This window comes from Scyliorhinus canicula, chromosome 1, assembly GCF_902713615.1.
Source record: "Scyliorhinus canicula chromosome 1, sScyCan1.1, whole genome shotgun sequence".
NCBI lineage: Eukaryota > Metazoa > Chordata > Chondrichthyes > Carcharhiniformes > Scyliorhinidae > Scyliorhinus > Scyliorhinus canicula.
Window position 1 is genome coordinate 20,566,648 of NC_052146.1, and position 12,395 is coordinate 20,579,042.

The following is a 12,395-nucleotide window of genomic DNA, read 5'->3' on the forward strand; positions in this document are numbered from 1 at the left end:
TCTGATATTTTATTTTTGCAGGACATCCATTTACGTATCGAGGATCAGACCAGGTACGCAAAGCTTGGCTGGGCAGGTTTTTCAATCCAGTTTCAAAAGCAGGTTCGGAGGCATGGCAATTTTAATTAATAAAAGAGTCCAGTTTTCTTCTTCCCAGCTTGTGGCTGACCCCAATGATCGATATGCAATTGTCTGTGGCTCCCTGAACACCCCAGTAGTTCTGGTCAACATTGATGCCCCAAACTGGGATGGCACGAATTTCATTAACTCTCTGTTAGCTTCCCTCCCCAACCTTGACTCACAGGGGCTGGTTTAACACAGTGGGCTAAGACAGCTGGCTTGCAATGTAGAACACGACCAGCGTGTTCAATGTAGCAGCGTGGGTTCAATTCCCGTACCGGCCTCCCCAAACAGGTGCCGGAATGTGCCGACTAGGGGCTTTTCACAGTAACTTCACTGAAGCCTACTTGTGACAATAAGCGATTATTATTATCTTATTTTAGGAGGTGACCTGACCTGTGTTTTGGAACCTAAATTGGATCGTTTTAATCCCAAATCTTTTGTCCCATAGGGGGTGGCAAGTGCTTTGTCTTCTTTTATGGCTCAGATGGAGGGCAGATTTCCTGGTTTTTATTTTTTTGCACCCAAATGACAGAGATCTTTCCTTATTTTCTCATGTTCACAATGCTTACTTCCACATTGATTTTCATTGTAGATCGGCTTCTCCTCCCTTTGGTGATGACGGCTAAGCACTCAATCTCTGACCACACCCCACAGTTTGTTGATCTGTTGCTGGAGTCCAGCCCCACCCAACACTCTCCCACCCCCGAGTTTGGATTTGGCATTTCTGGCTGATAAACAATTTTGCGGGCGCCTATTGCTGGCTACATCAAATTAAATAAGTCCGACTCAATCTCCCCTTCCACATTGTAGGAGACTTTTAAGGCCGACATTAGGGGGAAATTGTTTCTCATAGCTCACATGTGCTAAAGAAGATGTTGGAGCAGCATCCTTTTACATTAACCTGTATAATTCAGAGCGGATGAGTCGATCGTGTCTGATTTTCTGGATGGCCTGTCAAGAATTGTGAGTTACACCCCGACGAGATTTTAAAATGCATTGGGCTAATTCAGACTGGTATGGCCTCTGGTCTGGATGGCTTTCCAATTGAATTCTATAAGATGTTCTTGGTAAAGCTCACCCGTTTGTTATTAGTTAGGTTTAATGACTCCTTATCTCGCTGTTCATTGTCTCCGACCCTTCCACAAGCCTCTATTTCTTTGCTTCTTAAAAGGGAAAAGGCCCCGACCGAGTGTGGTTCACACCGTCCTATCTCACTTTTAAACGTGAATGCTGCTCGCTAAGATTCTGGGACTCTGTTGAAGCCTTATACTCCAAGTATAATTTCAGAGGATCAAACTGGTTTTGTAATGGGCCTTCAATTATACGTCGCCTATTAAATGTTATTCTTTCCTCCTCTCTTGTAACTGAGCCAGGGGTGATAGTATCTCTCGACACTTGGAAAGCATTCAACAAGGTGGAATGGGACTATTTATTTCAGATATGGAAGAGTGAACCGGGTCCTATACTCACTGGCAAGGCTTGGAGAGATGCCCTTTACAGGGTCAACTCCATGTCTTCATGTACCCCGTTCAGCCTAATTCAGTTTAAGGTGTTACATTGGACGCAATTGCCCAAGGTAAGGATGAGTGGGTTTTATACTAGCTTTGAGAAGAGAAGTGATCACTGCTCGCTCACCCCCACAGATCTACGCCTATGTTTTGGTCCTTCCCTAAACTCGCTAGTTTCTGCGCTCCCTTTTTTAACACCATGCCGGAGATACTCTGGTTGGATTTATTCCCATGTCTGTTGGTGGCCATATTTAGGGTTTCAGATTCAAAAGATATTCACTCTGGGGTAGAGGCGAATGCTGTTGCGTTGGTCTCACTGATAGCCCGGAGGTTGTACTGCTGGGTTGGAGGTCTCCCATTCCGCCCAATGCCGTTAGGGGACAATGTCCTTCTTACACTTGGAGAAAACTAAATCCACCATCGGGGGTTCAATGGAGAGATTCTACCTGAGATGGGGACCGTTTATCTCCTTTTTCAAAGTTGCCGTGTTTAATGTTAGTTTTTCCTCTTTGTAATATTTGTATTCTTGTGCTTTTTTGATTGTTTGTTAATTCGAAAAACTTTAATAAACAGACTTTTCAAAAAAAAGAAGACTACAATTATTCACTGGTGGGCCTGCGAGGTGAAACTGGTACCCACGAGCCTGTGCGAGGTAAATCCTTCCTTTACAAAGATGAAAGGAATCCTCTGCTACATAATAATAATCTTTATTAGTGTCACAGGTAGGCTTACATTAACACTGCAATGAAGTTACTGTGAAAATCCCCCAGTCGCCACACCCACCGCCATTAAAAACAGGGAAAGGGGAAAGAAATATTAATCGACCACAATCACAGAAACTGCCCCAGTCTACCTTTCCCCATATCGACCATCCTTATATTCTCTGAGTCAGTCATTTACTTCTGAATTACCACAAAAGATGTATTTGCTCTAGAGAAGGTACAGAGGATACATAAGGATGTTGGCAGGATTGGAAAATTGCAGCTATGAGGAAAGACTGGGATTGTTCTCCTTGGAGCAGAGGAGGCTGAGGGGCAATTTGATTGAAATGTGTAAAACTGTGAAAGGCCCGGATAGAGTGGATGGGAAGGGCACATTTACCTTAGCAGGAAGGTCAGTGACGAGCGGGCATAGACTTAGTAACTGGCAGAAAGAGTAGAGGGGAGATGGGGAAATGTTTTTTATCAGCCAAAGGGTTGTGGGGGTCTGGACCCTACTCCTTGAAAGGGTAGCAAAGACTGAAATCTTCAACTCATCAAGGTGTCTGGATGTGCACCGGAAGTGTTGTGACTTCCAGGGCAGTGTTTTTCAAACTTATTTGCCCAAGACCCATTTTTACCAACCAGCCATTCTTTGGATCCCATGCCAGCCAACTTCGCGACCCACATGAGCTGACCTCCGCGACCCATACTGCCCGGACTTTGCGACCCACACCGCCTGAACTTCACAAGCCACCATTTTTGCATAATGTGACAGGTGAGTCTGCTCGGTCCTCACGACCTCACTTACTTTGTCATTCAATGTTACATTTCTGCTCAGGACGTCAGCTGATGATTTAAGTTCTCACTGCCCCCGTTGAAAGAAATCAAGAGGTTTGTCCTCGAACCTGCCATGCTTAGTCTTCAAATGTCTTTGATGTTTTGAGGGTTTTAGGGCGGGATTCTCCGACCCCCCCGTCGGGTTGAAGAATCCCCGGACAGTGACGCGAATCCCGCCCCGCCGTCCCGACACCGGCTGCCATATTCTCCGGCGCCTTTTTCTGGGCGGGGGCCGGAAGATCCTGTGAGGCCTGGATAGAGTGGACATGGAGAGGATGTTTTCACTTGTAGGAAAAACTAGAACCAGAGGACAGCATCTCTGATTAAAGGGACGATCCTTTAAAACAGAGAGGAGGAGGAATGTTTTCAGCCAGAGGGTGGTGAATCTGTGGAACTCTTTGCCGCAGAAGGCTGTGGAGGACAATTCACTGAGTGTCTTTAAGACAGAGATAGATAGGTTCTTGATTAATGAGGGGACCAGGGGTTTTGGGGAGAAGGCAGGAGAATGGGGATGAGAAAATATCAGCGATGATTGAATGGGGGAGCAGACTCGATGGCCAAATGGCCTATTTCTGCTCCTATGTCTTATGGTTTTATGGGCAGGATTCACATCACGCCGGTCGGGGGCCGTTGGCAGCGGCCCCCCCAGTCGATTATCCAGGCCCCGATGGGCCGAGCGGCCAGCCGGTTTTGGCCAGTCTCGCCGGAGTGAATCACTCAACTCACGTACCTGCGGGACCTGGCAGATAAGTCGGCGAGGGCGGTCCTCGGGGGGGGGGGGGGGGGGGGGGGGGGGGGGGGAATCCGACCCCACCAGTGGGCTTGATCCGTGGGGGCACTCCTTTCTTCCGCGCCAGCCCCTGTAGGGCTCCGCCATGGCCGGTGCAGAGAAGAGAACACCCCATGCATGCGCCAAAATAGGCCGGCCGGTCTGCGCATGCGCGGAACCACAGCTGCGGTTCTGCGCATGTGCAAACTCGCGCCATCCCTTCGGCGCCGGCTGGAGCGGCGGCAACCCCTCCGCCGTCCACCTAGCCCGCAAAAGAGCAGAGAATTCCGCACTTTCGGAGGCTATTGACGCCGGAGTGGTTGGCGCCTGTTCTCCCGCCAGCGTGGGGACTTAGTCCCCAGAAGGGAGAATCCCGGCCTTAATCTTTCATTTGCCAGTACTTCCCTGCATATAACACACATGGGCTTTGCATTCTGATTCGCACTGGCTCAATTAAAAAACCCATATCTCAAGAAATATTCTTATTACTGCTTTGTTCCTGATTTCAGCTTCTTAATGGGTTGTTCGCCAGAGGCCCTGGAGCTCACACCAGCACTGCTGGCAGCTACAAAATGGAGGAATCTCTCTCGTGCCCAGAGCACGACATCAGTGTACAGGATGCATGGCCTGCTCTTGCTGCCACTTCTGGAGAATCTGCCCCTGAGTCAGCGGGCTGATGCAGGCAGAGATGGTCTGCCTCGCTGGGCTCGGGCTGACGCAGGAAGAGATGATCTGCCTCGCTGGGCTCCGGCCTGCGCACAGCTGAGGGACAGCGCCCTGCGGGTAGGTTTGATCCATGGGGGGACTCCTTTCTTCCGTGCCGGCCTCTGCCAGTCCCATGCATGGGACGGCCGGCATTTTGAAAGCCGGTCGCGGCTGTTGGGCAGTTCTTCCCGGGATCAGGAATGCCATGATCGATGGTTCAGCGGCACTCCCTGACACCCACCCATGACCCACCCGCGAGTCATGACCCTGGGTTTGAACATGGCTGCTCCAGGACTACACACCGACTGCTGGAAAGTGGGATTAGACTGGTGACTGGCTACAAGCAGCCTCTTTCTGTACCGTTAATTTTCTATGATTCTACAGCTGGGTTAATGCTGTAACCTCCATCCATCAGAAAATGGAGGATCAAAATCAAATCAAAATCATCTCAGGCTATTAGAAGCAGCCAATGAGAAGGACACTTTCAGGCCAGCTATCTGACCTGGATTTACCACAGGTAAAATGACACTGTGTCCCCACCAAAAGACTCAACCCTGTGACGTGTTTGGGAATGGAAGGAATTAAATAAATGCATGTGTACATCTGTATAGGTTGGTGTGTGTCTGTGGAGGGGTGGGGAGGGGAGTCAATATCTGGTGCTTGATCAAGGACTAAATCTAACTGCAGACAGGAGAGTGCCTGATCTATTCAACAGCGTGTGGAGTTCCACATGATTGATAGCGTGACGTACCTACTACTATTTAAATACACGCAGGTTTACTACCACTGTCAAATTATCATTATTATTATTATTATTATTATTAATAATAAATTCCAACACATTGGCTGAGAATTCAGCAGACATTTCATTTCTGTCTTTAGGACCATAGGTAGGCAGCTACTAATAGCCTTTGATCAGCTTCAATTGCAAATGCTGCTTCTTATTGCAGTCCTCCTAAGATGCCAACATTTCATTCATCAACATAATGAATCACCACATTGTAAGAGTAACTGCCTATATTTTTTTCCAGGTGCTTCGCCAAGAGTCATTTTATTTGAGCATCTACAACAGCTGAGCCTTTTACTAAAGTGGGTTTTCACCAGAGCCTTAGTGGGCCCAATAGCATCGCCTGGCTTCTCCACTGACTCTCTTCAAGCCTCCCCCAGTTCCCGTCTCAATGTTATCCACCTGTCTGATTTTTATTTTTCCCCATCTCTTTTTACCCTCAATTTCCCCTTCGATTGTTGCGAGGAGAAGATCTTAATTCCCAATGCCTGTGCTTGGCTATCTTTCTCTTCCTACTGTACTTAGCAACCATCTGCTATTGAAGAAGCTCCTGTTTTAACACTTCCTGGCTCCAGGCAAAAATCTCCACCATTCTCCTCTGATGGTTCAGCTGGTTAATGAACCGTTCAATGCCAAGCTGAGCCTCAACGATCAAGGAGGTTAGACGTTCAATTCCAACTCCTTGCTAAGCTTGAACTTTGAAGCGGTGCTGGATTGATCTTTGCTGCCACAGTGGGGAGAGGAAATCCCACCAGTGGCTTTCTGCTCTTGATCGCAATCTGACGATTTCTGCTGGGACATGCATGGGCGTCGACATCAGCCAATGAGAGGGGCTGAGCTCACCTGTGATGCCCCTCCAGAGTTGAATAGTCCAGCAACACCCATATGGAGAATAAACACTTGGTCAAGATAGGTGGGATGTCTAGTTTCGACCATCAGAAAAGGAAGAAGAAACGTAGGGGATAAAAGACCCTTTAGGGAAGGAAATCATAGAATTTACAGTGCAGAAGGAGGCCATTCTGAAGCCCACACCTCCACCCTGACCTGTAACCCAACTTAACCTCTTTTGTTTTGGACATTAAGGACAATTTATCATGGCCAATCCACCTAATCCACACATCTTTGGACTGTGGGAGGTGAGCACCGGGAGGAACCCCACGTAGACACGGGGAGAACGTGCAGACTCCACACAGACAGTGACCCAAGCCGGGAATCGAACCTGGGACCCTGGAGCTGTGAAGCAACTGTGCTAACCACTGTATTACCGTGTTCTGCCATCCTTACCTGGCCTATGTATGACTCCAGACCCACATCAATGTGGTTGACTCTTAACTGCCCCTCAACTGCAATTAGGGATGGGCAATTAGGGATGGGCAATAAATGCTGGCACAGCCAGCGGCGCCAACATCCCATGAACGAATAAAATTTTTTCAATGAGAGGGTCTTCTTTGCCAGCCCAGTTTGTAGGGGATGAAATGCCTCTGCATTCTTAGTCCACAAATCATACCTCACTCCCAGAAAAGCTTCTCTCTTCAAAGTGACCATCCTTGTTTCATATCTCAACTTAGGTCAATTTTAATATCGGCTTGATTCGAAATGTAATTAAGAAGGATTGATCAATTACAAATGTCAGCCTTTGATGTACCGGAGGTATTGCCACCTCTGAGTGAGATGGGTCTGAGCCCCTAGACAGCTCTGGAGACCAGCTCTCATTGCTGAGTTGGCATCCAATTGATGTGGGTGGTCTCTAACCCCCCCCCCCCCCCCCCCAAACCCCCCTACCCCCACAGTGTCACCTGGAGAAGTCCTTTCGCGGAAGGAAATGGAATCATCTCAGCTCTCTTCCCCAACCAGCAAATGAAGAATCTCATGCCCCGAGACTCAGGCGTCTCAAAAACAGGCCATTCAGCCCGTCTAGCCGGGCGACCAGTTGATTAGCTCACGGTTGATCTGTACATCAAACTGTATTTACCCGAGTTGGCTCGACATCCTTACTGGAGTTAGTCCCTGCCCCGGGGGCAGAAGACAATGAATGAATGAATGAATGAATGAATGGAGAATCAGCTGTCTGAGAATATCTGACAATCTGAAGATGTTGATTCACTCCTGTGTCCCCCCAGCTACCCGGAGCTCAGTGCGTTGCCCCCAGTCCAGAAGCTGTGCAAATGTTCACTCGTTTGCTTTGTCAGTTCGATTTTCTCTCTCTCTCTTCCCCCAACATATACAGGCTGCGAATCATAAAGTTATGTCCCCGGGGGTTGGACGCACAGAGCAGCCTGTGAATCAATCCCTCACTCCTTGTGCAGGAGCAGTGACAATAAGGAGTCAGGTCTGCATATATCTGACAACTGCAGAGAAAGTGTGTGGAGCCTGGGAGAGGGGAGGACAGAGAGAGAGAGAGAGAAAAACCAGGAAAGGGGGGATTCAGACAGAGCAGGATAGGGATTAGGAGAGGGGGGGGGGGGGAGCGATTGAGAAAACACACAGGTCTGGGAGCAGCAGAGACAGGGAGAGAAAGTTAACAGAAGAAAGTTTAGTTACTGCTGAAACCTACCTTGGAGCAGTTTTTTCTTGTCCTTGCCTCCTGAAGCAGCGCAGGGTTGGATTTTCCAGCGGATTTCCTTCCCTCCTGATCTTGGCGACACAAAACACTGGAGCCAATCTACTGATAAAACATCTCCGAGGATCTGCTACCCGCCAGGGTTTTGCTTTCTCCGCTGATGCTCTCCCTCGCCTCCACCCCCCCACACCCCCCAGCCTGGGTAACTCTTAAAGGCACATTGCCCGGTTTGCTCTGCTCAATCCCAAACGACTTGAGCAGTCCCGTCACAACCTTGGCAAGACCTTTCCCCATTCGCTCACTCCGCCTAATCCCTGTGCCCTCCCCGCCCCCATCCCATTCCCAATCTATTTCCCCCAGAAATAACTACACGTTGCACTTTTTATCCCCGCAGAGCTCTCAGCTGGCCCAGGATACATTTCTATTCAAAAGTCCAAATACTGAGGGTGCTGGAAATCTCAAATCTTTCGGTGAGATTCCCCTGGAAAGATTCCTCAGTGTGTTGGCGAGCGGGAATGGCTGCGAGATTCCCGGCGCTCGGCCGGCTCAACGTTAATTGATCCACTTAACGAGGCCCCACGGGCTTCTCGCCGCAAATGAAGGGTCGCCAACGGAACTGCGCTCGCTCGACCCCCGCCAACAAGGTCGGGCAGCATTTAAACAGCTCTTGCACAGCCAACCCCAGTGAACTCGCACAAAATGGCACCCAGGAGACCGACCCCAAGATTCTGGGATGCAGATCTGGCCAGGTTCCTGGATGCAGTGGAGGCCGGGAGGGATGGCCTGTTCCCCGAGGGCCCTGGAGGGTCAGTCACAGAGCAGCCAGTGCTGCCTGGGACGACGTGAGCTTGGGCAGTGTGACCAGGAGGACTGGCCTCCAGTGCCGGAAAAAGGTCAACGACCTACATCGGGCAGCACGCGTGAGTCAACAGCAATGGCTCTGCCCCCAGAGAGCATTCACCCCCCCCCAACTCTCCATGTGACCCCCAACCCTCCCTCCAAACCCCCTCCCTCCAACCCCCCCAACCCTTTCTTCAAACCCACCTCCCACCACTGTGAACCCGCGTGTGGCTAACCATGCCTTCTACCAGGCTGACCTTGATGAGCTTCTGCGGGACATTTTGTATGTCCCGCTCTCAGATGGGAATGGCTGCGGAGCTTGACCCAGTCACAGGTGGGCATTGCCATGGTGAACCCCAGGGCCCTAAGGGCACTGAGCGGGAGCGGGGGCACTGAGTGCCAACCCTGACCCATCCCATGGAACGACCAGCTCCCCCAGATTCCAGCCCTCTGATGAGGCCGGAACAGAGCGTACATATGCCGCCGACAAGTAAGCCAGGGCCACCTGGCCCCTGAGTCCCCAGAGGGCGCATGCCAGAGACATCGAAGGCCATGGGATGTGGTAAGGAGCTGGCTACCTCCACCTCTGATGTGCATCCTGGGGACACTCTTAGACGTAGCAGTAGAGCACGGAAGTCAAAGCACATTGAGAATCACTGAGGGCAGTGGGTGGGCGAGCAGTTGCCCGCAGTGTCTCGCCCCCATCCTCCCATGGCGGGCCCACCCCTGAGGAGGGTCCCCTACCCCCATCCGAGGGTCAATACCCCTGCCAAGCACTGGGGTGGCAACCCAGCACCCTCAGGCTCTTTACCTGTGAGCAAATATGGCTACTCACCTTCTCAGCTCCCCACAGAAATCCGCTTCACGGTTTTCAAAAGGAGTACTAATCGGCGCCAGTGTGACCACTTGCTGGGGAGGTCGCTGAAAGACGGGAGGCCGTTGGATAAGGGGTGGCTCTCGTTCATTGTCTGGAAATGGGGCATAAGTGGTGATAACTGGTTTCTGGCCACGCTACGATGAGACCCTGATTTTGCCTACAGGAGCGCACCGGTTGCATCGCAAATTGTTTAGCGCCTGCCGCAGTTCCCGTTTTCGGCCTCTCCCGCTATTCACCGGCCTCGTTTCACTCGAGCAAAAAAGATGCTGCCTGACCGACTGAGCATTTCCGCCATTTCCCTTGTTTAATTTTTATTGTTATACTTTCCCTCGTATGGTTTTCTGGCTAACGCACCATCTTCATTTCCTAACTGATTTTCCCCTTTCCCTACCTGACAATAAGATACTAACAACAAATTATGTTTGTGTAGCACCTTAGGCATAATTAATCCTCACAGGAGCGTTAGTGTTATAACCCGCAATGGTTTTACGGGGTGGGAACAATGAACTCTCCCGTGAATCTCCCAGTATACAAGCTCCGCCATTAAGGTGGCGGGAAATCTCTAAACAATGTGTAGCTGTGTGGAATATAAAGCTGGCCAGTTAGGCACTGGCAAGGCAGACCCAGCTGGGATCTTCGTGTGGTGTATATAATAGTTATTGTAAATAAAGTAGGTTTCTTCAAACTGCTCAGTGTGGATTCCTGCATAAGACACAAGATATAGGAGCAGGATTAAGTCATTGGCCCATTGAGTCTGTTCTGTCACAATGGGGAGATAGACTGTTTGGTGCCATGGGTGGGAGCTATCAAGTCAGCTAGATCAGCTGAACTCACGGAAGCACAGTGGGGGGCGAGCAGGTGTTAAGCTGGAGCTTGATAAGGGAGGTTGGGTTTCTGGTGATGTTATGGGGGGGGGGAGTGGGGTGGGGGGGGAGCTACTTTGCTGACAGGGGAGGAACTGTTAATAGGGGACAAATGGGAGGTCGGGGACGGCGAAAGCCCGAGGGAGGACTCGAGAAGGCCGGGGACGCGAGCTTGAGACTGGCCTAAAAAGGGTGATGGCTAGTCAGCAGGCCCCCCCCCCCCCCCCCCCCCAACCAGGCTGATTACATGGCGCATTAGAGGGTTGAATGGGCCGGTCAAGAGGGCTCGCATGTTCACGCATTTGAGGGGGCTGAAGGCGGACATGGCAATGTTACAAGAGACACTCCTAAAGGTTATGGACCAGATGAGATTGAGAAAGGGGTGGGTGGGACAAGTATTCCACTCAGGGCTGGACTCAAAGACCAGGGGGGTAGCGATCTTGACCAATAAACGAGTGGCATTCGAGGCAGGGAGAATCGTGTCAGACAGGTGAGTGGGAAGCTGGGTGCGGGTGGTACTCGTGAACATATATGCTCTGAATTGGGACGATGTGGAATTTATGAGGCGGGTGTTAGGTTAGATCCCAGACTTAGAGTCACATAACTTGATTATGGGGAGAGATTTTAACACAGTCATCGATCTGGAATTGGACCGGTCAAAATCCAGGACATGGAGAAGGCCGGACTTGGCAAAGGAATTTAAGGGGTTTATGGAACAGATGGGGGGGGGGGGGGGGGGGGGGGGAGAGTAGACCCATGGAGGTTTGCACGGCCAAGGGCAAAGGGGTTTTCTTTTTTCTCCCATGTCCACAAGGTATACTCTCGCATCGATTTTTTTGTTCTGAGCAGGGCGCTAATACCGGGGGTGGTGGATACTGAGTACTCGGCAATCACAGTGTTGGATCATGCCCCACATTGGGTGGATCTATGGGTTAGTTTGGAGAGAGGACAACACCCGCTATGGAGGCTGGATATGGGTTGTTAGCGGACGAAGCGATCTGTGGTCGGGTGAACAAGTCCACCCAGAACTACCTGGAAACAAGTGATACGGGGGAGGTCTCTGCAGCAACGGTTTGGGAAGCTTTGAAGGCAGTGGTCAGAGGGGAATTAATCTCGATACGGGCCCACAGAGAAAAGGCGGAACGGGCTGAGAGCGATAGGTTAGTGGAGGAGATACTCCAGGTGGACAGGAGATACTCGGAGGCCCCAGATGCGGGGCTACTGAGGGAGCGGCGGAGGTTACAGGCGGAGTTTGGGCTGTTGACTACACGGAAAGCGGTGGAATAGTTGAGGAAGGCAAGGGGGGCGATTTATGAGTGTGGGAAAAAGGCAAGCAGAATGTTAGCGCACCAGCTCAGAAAAAGGGAGGCGGCCAGGGAGATAGGGAGAGTAAAGAGTAGAGGTGGAATCACGGTACTGGACCCAGTGTGGGTGAATGAGGTGTTTAAGGACTTTTACAATAAATTATATGAGTCAGAACCCCCGCCTGGAGTGGAGGGGATGAGGCAGTTTTTGGATCAGTTGAGGTTTCCGAGGGTAGATGAGGATCTGGTGGAAGGACTGGGAGCCCCAATTGAGATTGAGGAAATAATCGAGGGGCTGGAGGGCATGCAGTCGGGCAAGACCCCGGGGCCTGGCGGCTACACAGTAGAATTCTGTAAGACGTTTTCAGAGATATTGAGCCCACTGCTGGTGAGGACATTTAATGAAGCAAGAGAGAAGTGAGTCCTCCCCCCAACAATGTTGCAGGCCTCGATTTGATTGATCCTGAAACGGGAGAAGGATCCGGAGCAATGCGGGTCATACAGGCCAATTTCTCCACTGA

General features: G+C 50.6%; 1 protein-coding gene across 1 annotated transcript in view; it reads right to left on the reverse strand.

Moving 5' to 3' along the window:
- trpv4 (transient receptor potential cation channel, subfamily V, member 4) overlaps positions 1-8,121 on the reverse strand; it is a 137,952-nt gene extending 129,831 nt beyond the window's left edge. The window contains exon 1 of the mRNA XM_038816919.1: positions 7,985-8,121. The gene's annotated coding sequence lies outside the window, so the exon portion shown is untranslated. The remainder of the gene's footprint in view (positions 1-7,984) is intronic.
- Positions 8,122-12,395: the final 4,274 nt, after the last annotated feature.